The sequence below is a fragment of the Salvelinus alpinus genome, chromosome 24 (assembly GCF_045679555.1).
Source record: "Salvelinus alpinus chromosome 24, SLU_Salpinus.1, whole genome shotgun sequence".
Taxonomy (NCBI): Eukaryota; Metazoa; Chordata; class Actinopteri; order Salmoniformes; family Salmonidae; genus Salvelinus; species Salvelinus alpinus.
The window spans coordinates 30,422,466-30,431,345 of NC_092109.1; the positions used below are offsets into that span (position 1 = coordinate 30,422,466).

The window sequence follows — 8,880 nt, forward strand, 5'->3', positions numbered from 1 at the left end:
GGTGGATATTAATAGATATAACACTCCTGATGTCTGTATCAACACCACAGCTCAACACACACCACATCCCACACGCACAGGGAACAGCACCTTCCCTCACTCTATCACTCCTTCTCCATTCCCACATCCTCCTCTTCCCAGCTCCGCCATCACCCAGACACCTTCCCAGCTCCGCCATCACCCAGACACCTTCCCAGCTCCGCCATCACCCAGACACCTTCCCAGCTCCGCCATCACCCAGACACCTTCCCAGCTCCGCCATCACCCAGACACCTTCCCAGCCCCGCCATCACCCAGACACCTTCCCAGCCCCGCCATCACCCAGACACCTTCCCAGCTCCGCCATCACCCAGACACCTTCCCAGCCCCGCCATCACCCAGACACCTTCCCAGCTCCGCCATCACCCAGACACCTTCCCAGCATTCTTCTCCTACAGGGAACAGGTTTCCCAGAAGGCTGTGCTTCACACAAACATGGGGATGACTGTGCTACTAGGAAGAGGTGGCATCTCTCACTCGTCCTCTCAGCCCTACTCTATCCTGCTCTGACGCCAGCGTGTAAATGAACAGTAGCCCAGTGTGATGGACAGAATGGTTGGATGACTGACCGACCCAATACCCCTCCCTCCCTCAGTGAGGCTGAGGCAGGATAACTCAGCTCCCACAGGAGCAGCCCCCACCCAGACTTCCTCCCCGCCCCCATCCTTATCTCAGTCAGGTGACTAGACCCTGTATATCTCCCAGCTGGCAGGGCGGCCATGAAAGCGCTCCACACATCCATGTTTAAACCAGGAGACAGACAGAGCCACTGCTCTCTGTGTCTGAATGTGAGGAGAGAAACAACATATATCATCTCTTTAAAAACCTCCCTAAATAAAGTGGGTCCAGAGGCAGCATCCCATTGATAACAAAGGGCTGTCCCTGTGCACATAATAACCATCCATCACTCCCCATCTACCCCAGCATCTACACCCCAGATCCATCACTCCCCATCTATCCCCAGCATCTACACCCCAGATCCATCCCTCCCCATCTATCCCCAGCATCTACACCCCAGATCCATCCCTCCCCATCTATCCCCAGCATCTACACCCCAGATCCATCCCTCCCCATCTATCCCCAGCATCTACACCCCAGATCCATCCCTCCCCATCTATCCCCATCATCTACACCCCAGATCCATCCCTCCCCATCTATCCCCAGCATCTACACCCCAGATCCATCACTCCCCATCTATCCCCAGCATCTACACCCCAGATCCATCACTCCCCATCTATCCCCAGCATCTACACCCCAGATCCATCCCTCCCCATCTATCCCCAGCATCTACACCCCAGATCCATCCCTCCCCATCTATCCCCAGCATCTACACCCCATATCCATCCCTCCCCATCTATCCCCAGCATCTACACCCCAGATCCATCACTCCCCATCTATCCCCAGCATCTACACCCCAGATCCATCACTCCCCATCTATCCCCAGCATCTACACCCCAGATCCATCCCTCCCCATCTATCCCCAGCATCTACACCCCAGATCCATCCCTCCCCATCTATCCCCAGCATCTACACCCCAGATCCATCACTCCCCATCTATCCCCAGCATCTACACCCCAGATCCATCCCTCCCCATCTATCCCCAGCATCTACACCCCAGATCCATCCCTCCCCATCTATCCCCAGCATCTACACCCCAGATCCATCACTCCCCATCTATCCCCAGCATCTACACCCCATATCCATCCCTCCCCATCTATCCCCAGCATCTACACCCCAGATCCATCCCTCCCCATCTATCCCCAGCATCTACACCCCAGATCCATCACTCCCCATCTATCCCCAGCATCTACACCCCAGATCCATCCCTCCCCATCTGTCCCCAGCATCTACACCCCAGATCCATCCCTCCCCATCTATCCCCAGCATCTACACCCCAGATCCATCCCTCCCCATCTATCCCCAGCATCTACACCCCAGATCCATCACTCCCCATCTATCCCCAGCATCTACACCCCAGATCCATCCCTCCCCATCTATCCCCAGCATCTACACCCCAAATCCATCACTCCCCATCTACCCCAGCATCTACACCCCAGATCCATCACTCCCCATCTATCCCCAGCATCTACACCCCAGATCCATCACTCCCCATCTATCCCCAGCATTTACACCCCAGATCCATCACTCCCCATCTACCCCCAGCATCTACACCCCAGATCCATCACTCCCCATCTACACCAGCATCTACACCCCAGATCCATCACTCCCCATCTATCCCCAGCATCTACACCCCAGATCCATCCCTCCCCATCTATCCCCAGCATCTACACCCCAGATCCATCACTCCCCATCTATCCCCAGCATTTACACCCCAGATCCATCACTCCCCATCTATCCCCAGCATCTACACCCCAGATCCATCCGCCATCCGTCTCACACCTCACCACCCAAAATAGCATTGCCTCTTTTTGTTACTGTGTTACCACTGCAGCTGCTGCTCTGCTACAGGGCTGGCTCGCGCCCACACGCACATACACATACACACACGGCCCTGACAAACGCCAATGATTCAGACTCTCACATCAACAAAGATGCTTTTTGTGAAACACAGGGGGTCCATAAAATCCAGGGAAGGATGGAGGGGACGGGGATTGATAACATTGTGCTGGCCAGTAACGACATTTAAAGCCAATACACTGATGCAGGCATCCTCTCTCTCTCTCTCTCTCTCTCTCTCTCTCTCTCTCTCTCTCTCTCTCCCTCTCACAGTGATAGGTAGATCAACACAGCTGCCGCCTCCCCCTCCTCCTCCTCCTCTCCACCAGGGCAGAATGCAGGGAGGAAGAGAAAGAAGGCTACAAAGCACCCCCCACAGAACCCCCCTCCCTCTGCCATCCACATCCTCTATTGCAAACACAGACAAGAGATTACCTGAAATATGTCTTGACATTCTCTTGTTCGGTGTGTCGACTTTGGATCCAGTGTTCTGGTAGGTTCATCCTCAAATATACAGTCCTATTGACAGTTTACGTGCAGGATTGCCATTCTCTTGTCAGACCGGTTCCTGACCCCAAACTCAGTCTTGTTTGGCAGGCTGGATTCTTCACTGGCTGCTTACTGTTCCCTAGCCCATGATGTCATCCACCCTGCTCAGCCCATTGGCTGGGAGGGTACATGTTAATGAAGGCAGCAGCTCTGGGGGAGGAGGCAGAGAGGGAGAGAGGCAGACAGAGTTGGTCTTTTGTTTGACAGACCAAACCAGCTCAGCGAGAGAGGAGGAAGGTTGGATTATATTTCCATATCTATCTTTTTTTCCTAACACTCTCAAGTCTGAATGGCTAAAATATTTTCCTCTTTCTTATTTTGCTAGTTTTTACTTTAATCTGTCTATTACACTTAAAATGTTCAAATGTTATCAAGGCGTAACAGAAACATAATATGCAGTTACAGTACCTATATACACCTACCTACCTTTCTCATGACAGGAATTAGACCTTCATTGATTAACACTCAGTTGGTAATAGTTCCACAATATCAGGTTGCATTTCAAATGGTCTCAATATCATGCTGCATAAATGTGTTGACTGTTTGTTTTACAGTTCCTGGACCCTGCCAGTCTTGTGGTGGAATATAACCATAGTGGACTGTAGTTGTCCCCTAGACAGAGGTACATATGCAGGATCTTAATTTGATCACCCTGTTGCAGGAGAACTTTATTGCAATGCAGGAAATGTAAAATGTGTTGTGTATTTGAGGTTGAAAAAGGCTTCTGTAGTTTGTAATTTCCACTTAGACATTTCAGACTTGATTTTCCCTTAAGAAAAATGTATAAACCCCTACAAAAATGTCAATATTTATAATCAATAATAATTCACATTTCAAGTTGCTGCAGGATTATTTTCCTGCTGTAGCAAACTGGCTCAAATTAAGATCCTACGTCTTTAGATACAACTGGAAATAAAGGAAACACCAACAAAAACAAAGTGTCTTAATAGCGTGTTGGGCCACCACCAGAACAGCTTCAATGGACCTTGGCATAGATTCTACTAGTGTCTGGAACTCTATTGGAGGGATGCGACATCATTCTTCCACGAGAAATTCCATCATTTGGTGTTTTGTTGAGGGTGGTGGAAGCTTAACTAGACTCTGATGGATGGATGCCATTTAGCGAAATCACATTAGTGGAAACCAACACTGTTCTCAGGGCAGGTGTGGTTGTAGCTAGATATTTTTGAGTCAAGTTAGGGATCATTTTGGCATTTTAGCTAACCCTAACCCTAAAATGTTTCCTAACCTTAACCTACGTCTCCTAACCTGCCACGTTAATTCTCTTAACCTGCTGTGTAAATTCTCCTAACATCCTACGAAAAAACACTTCTGCTAGTCAAAACCATCAGACCTGCCCTGGGAGCAGTGCGAGTATCCTTGAATGTGATACAGCTGCTATTTATCCCTCTCTGGCTTCCTGGAGGGGCGGTGACGACAAACCACAGACTCACTTAATTTGCCCTAATTTGCCTATGATGTCATCTTTTTCCCCTTGCTCACCTGTGATTGGCTGGCTGTCTCAGCATCTGCTCAGATCTCAAGGCTAGTTCTTCTGCCTGAGGTGGAGACCTAACTGAGGCATTCTGAATTATGGCTGGTTGTCGTGACAACCCATGTAATGTTGATTCCTCGTTGGTGAATATGAACCTGTTCTTTGACAGTGTTCACTCAAATGTTCACTCAAATGTTCACTCAAATGGAGGACAGAGCCATGGAGGGGCACCTCTCCACCTTCTGATCCTTACGGAAACCCCCACTAGTGGGACATAATAGAACCTATTTAGGGGATCGCCTTGTCATTTATACTCATTATTTTGGGCGTGAAGGAGAAATTATGATTTTGTCCAAATATTTTAATATCAGAATCCCAGAAATGTTGAGTTGTCTCGTAAGAATGAAGAATAATGATTCTAGAAAACAAAACCACTGCATGGTAAAATAGTCTGAGGTTTATATTTGACTTCACAATATGATGTCACACATAGGCTGCAGAGGGATTGATCCATACCTATATCCATGACTTACCAAAAGGGACTCTAAATATATTGAGAAGAGCATTTATTTTCAAAGTCTGCTTCGTTTCTAAGACCTTGGTGATTGATTTTTGTAGATAATTAAGGCAAATAGCTGAGAGCTTTCTATGGAGAATGAGCCCATTCATCCTACTAACACTGAGATACACAAACACAGGCAAAACACTGGTGACATCATTTGCAACTCTTATATCCTGGTTATGTTATTACCAAATACTAAACTAACTGACTAGGTTCTGTTTTACAATGAGCTGTTTAGAAAGACTAAAAAGAGAGGTTAATCCTGAGAGAATCTGAGAATACCAGAACCCATGTTTGATTTATATTTGACAGTACCATGCAGTCATTTATTTTAGTGCACTGAGGCAGAGAGATGAAGGGGGTTTAGTCTGTCCCCCTACAGTCTCAATGAAGGCTATTTTAAAACTAAAAGCAGAAGTCAAGAAGAAGAAAAACCTATCAAACTAAACTGAAACTGAATTTACATGTACTAACAGCAGGAAATAAAACCATCTTGCTCTCCACTACCAGGCATTATACATGTTTTGTTGATACTTACTGTATACTGTGGGGACAAAGGTGAAAACCGTACAGCCACTGTGAATTATAATAATAACACAGACAATATAACTCCTAGAGAAACTGTGAGACAGCAAAAAATACTTTCATTACGGTATATGCAGGACAAGCCCCACTCAGTTGATTGTGCCTGAAACCAAAGTAATTATACTCTCATTGATCCAATTAGTAAGCTCTCATCACTCTCTCTCCTCATAGTCACCTCCTATAGCTAGCTGTAACCAAACCCAGCACTGAGCCTGTGGTAATGAAAGACAGACAGGACAGACAGACAGCCGGGACAGACAGGACAGACAGACAGGCAGACAGGACAGACAGACAGGCAGACATGGCAGACAGTACTGTGATGCATTACAATGATTTTGACCAAAGGGAGATGTGGTTAACTGACTTACAGTCTAAGAGAGGGTAAGTCTATGGGGGAAACATTAGCAGTACATTGCATGAGGAGTTGGGTACCTTTGAGAGATGACTGGTGATGAAACAGTTAGAAGACAAAGGTGACAGCATGGAAGCAAACAAAGAGTTTTCCATGATGAAATAAAGTTTCAAGTTTTAATGTCACGTGCACAAGTACAGTGAAATGCCTTTCCTGTCAGCTCTAAACCCAACAATGCAGTAATCAATGTCAATGTAGTATTAAAAATAACATAATGTAGAAGAAAAACAATAAGAAATAAACAGAACAGGAAACAGTAATAAGCTATATACAGGGTCAGTTCCAGGGTCAGTAAGCTATATACAGGGTCAGTTCCAGGGTCAGTAGCTATATACAGGGTCAGTTCCAGGGTCAGTAGCTATATACAGGGTCAGTTCCATGGTCTGTAGCTATATACAGGGTCAGTTCCAGGGTCAGTAGCTATATACAGGGTCAGTTCCATGGTCTGTAGCTATATACAGGGTCAGTTCCATGGTCTGTAGCTATATACAGGGTCAGTTCCAGGGTCAGTAGCTATATACAGAGTCAGTTCCATGGTCTGTAGCTATATACAGGGTCAGTTCCAGGGTCAGTAGCTATATACAGGGTCAGTTCCATGGTCTGTAGCTATATACAGGGACAGTTCCAGGGTCAGTAGCTACATACAGGGTCAGTTCCAGGTAGATAGGTATAGGGGTAAGGTGACCAGGCATCAGGATCTATGATAAACATAGTAGCAGCAGTGTAAATTAAGATTGTATATGTGTGTGCGTGTGTGCGTGTGTGTGTGTAGAGTCAGTATAAATGTGTGTGCATGTTATGTATGTGTTGGAGTGTCAGTGTGCGTGACTGTGTAAAGTCCTGTGAATGTGCATAGAGACAAAAAACATATATATAAAAAAATAAAAAATAATTTACAATTTAAAATATGTACAGATAGTCTGCGGAGCCATTTGTTAGCTATTCAGCAGTCTTATGGCTTGGGGATAGAAGCTGTTTAGGTATCAGGATAAGGTAAGACCCAGATTTCTTTTTTTTTTCATCTTTATTTAACCAGGTAGGCAAGTTGAGAACAAGTTCTCATTTACAACTGTGACCTGGCCAAGATAAAGCAAAGCAGTTCGACACATACAACAACACAGAGTTACACATGGAGTAAACAAACATACAGTCAATAATACAGTAGAAAAATAAGTCTAAATACAATGTGAGCAAATGAGGTGAGATAAGGGAGGTAAAGGCAAAAAAAAGGCCATGGTGGCGAAGTAAATACAATATAGCAAGTAAAATACTGGAATGGTATATTTGCAGTGGAAGAATGTGCAAAGTAGAAATAGAAATAATGGGGTACAAAGGAGCAAAATAAATAAATAAATACAGTAGGGGAAGAGGTAGTTGTTTGGGCTAAATTATAGATGGGATATGTACAGGTGCAGTGATCTGTGAGCTGCTCTGACAGCTGGTGCTTAAAGCTAGTGAGGGAGATAAGTGTTTCCAGTTTCAAAGATTTTTGTAGTTCATTTCAGTCAATTGCAGCAGAGAACTGGAAGGAGAGGCGGCCAAAGGAGGAATTGGTTTTGGGGGTGACCAGAGAGATATACCTGCTGGAGCGCGTGCTACAGGTGGGTGCTGCTATGGTGACCAGCGAGCTGAGATAAGGGGGGACTTTACCTAGCAGGGTTTTGTAGATGACCTGGAGCCAGTGGGTTTGGCGACGAGTATGAAGCGAGGGCCAGCCAACGAGAGCGTACAGGTCGCAGTGGTGGGTAGTATATGGGGCTTTGGTGACAAAACGGATGGCACTGTGATAGACTGCATCCAATTTATTGAGTAGGGTATTGGAGGCTATTTTGTAAATGACATTGCTGAAGTCGAGGATCGGTAGGATGGTCAGTTTTACGAGGGTATGTTTGGCAGCATGAGTGAAGGAGGCTTTGTTGCGAAATAGGAAGCCAATTCTAGATTTAACTTTGGATTGGAGATGTTTGATGTGAGTCTGGAAGGAGAGTTTACAGTCTAACCAGACACCTAGGTATTTGTAGTTGTCCACATATTCTAAGTCAGAACCGTCCAGAGTAGTGATGCTGGACTGGCGGGCAGGTGCAGGCAGTGATCGGTTGAATAGCATGCATTTAGTTTTACTTGTATTTAAGAGCAGTTGGAGGCCACGGAAGGAGAGTTGTATGACATTGAAGCTCGTCTGGAGGTTGTTAACACAGTGTCGAAAGAAGGGCCAGAAGTATACAAAATGGTGTCGTCTGCGTAGAGGTGGATCAGAGAATCACCAGCAGCAAGAGCGACATCATTGATGTATACAGAGAAGAGAGTCGGCCCAAGAATTGAACCCTGTGGCACCCCCATAGAGATTGCCAGAGGCCCGGACAACAGGCCCTCCGATTTGACACACTGAACTATCTGAGAAGTAGTTGGTGAACCAGGCGAGGCAATCATTTGAGAAACCAAGGCTATCGAGTCTGCCGATGAGGATGTGGTGATTGACAGAGTCGAAAGCCTTGGCCAGGTCAATGAATACGCCTGCACAGTATTGTTTCTTATCGATGGCGGTTAAGATATCGTTTAGGACCTTGAACGTGGCTGAGGTGCACCCATGACCAGCTCTGAAACCAGATTGCATAGCGGAGAAGGTGCGGTGGAATTCGAAATGGTCGGTAATCTGTTTGTTGACTTGGAGGGCAAGACCATGTCGATGCAGACCATCTCGATGCAGACCATGTCGATGCAGACCATGTCGATGCAGACCATGTCGAAGAAACAATGTTTATTACAGCAACAGGGGCAACG

At 46.4% G+C, this 8,880-nt stretch overlaps 1 protein-coding gene across 3 annotated transcripts in view; it reads right to left on the reverse strand.

Annotated features, from left to right (window-relative positions):
• Positions 1 to 3,129, reverse strand: part of LOC139552599 (serine/threonine-protein kinase PAK 3-like) — a 90,602-nt gene extending 87,473 nt beyond the window's left edge. For 2 of the 3 annotated variants that reach the window (XM_071364475.1, XM_071364476.1), the window contains exon 1: positions 2,932 to 3,129. The gene's annotated coding sequence lies outside the window, so the exon portion shown is untranslated. The remainder of the gene's footprint in view (positions 1 to 2,931) is intronic. The other variant, XM_071364477.1, reaches the window with a different exon arrangement.
• Positions 3,130 to 8,880: the final 5,751 nt, after the last annotated feature.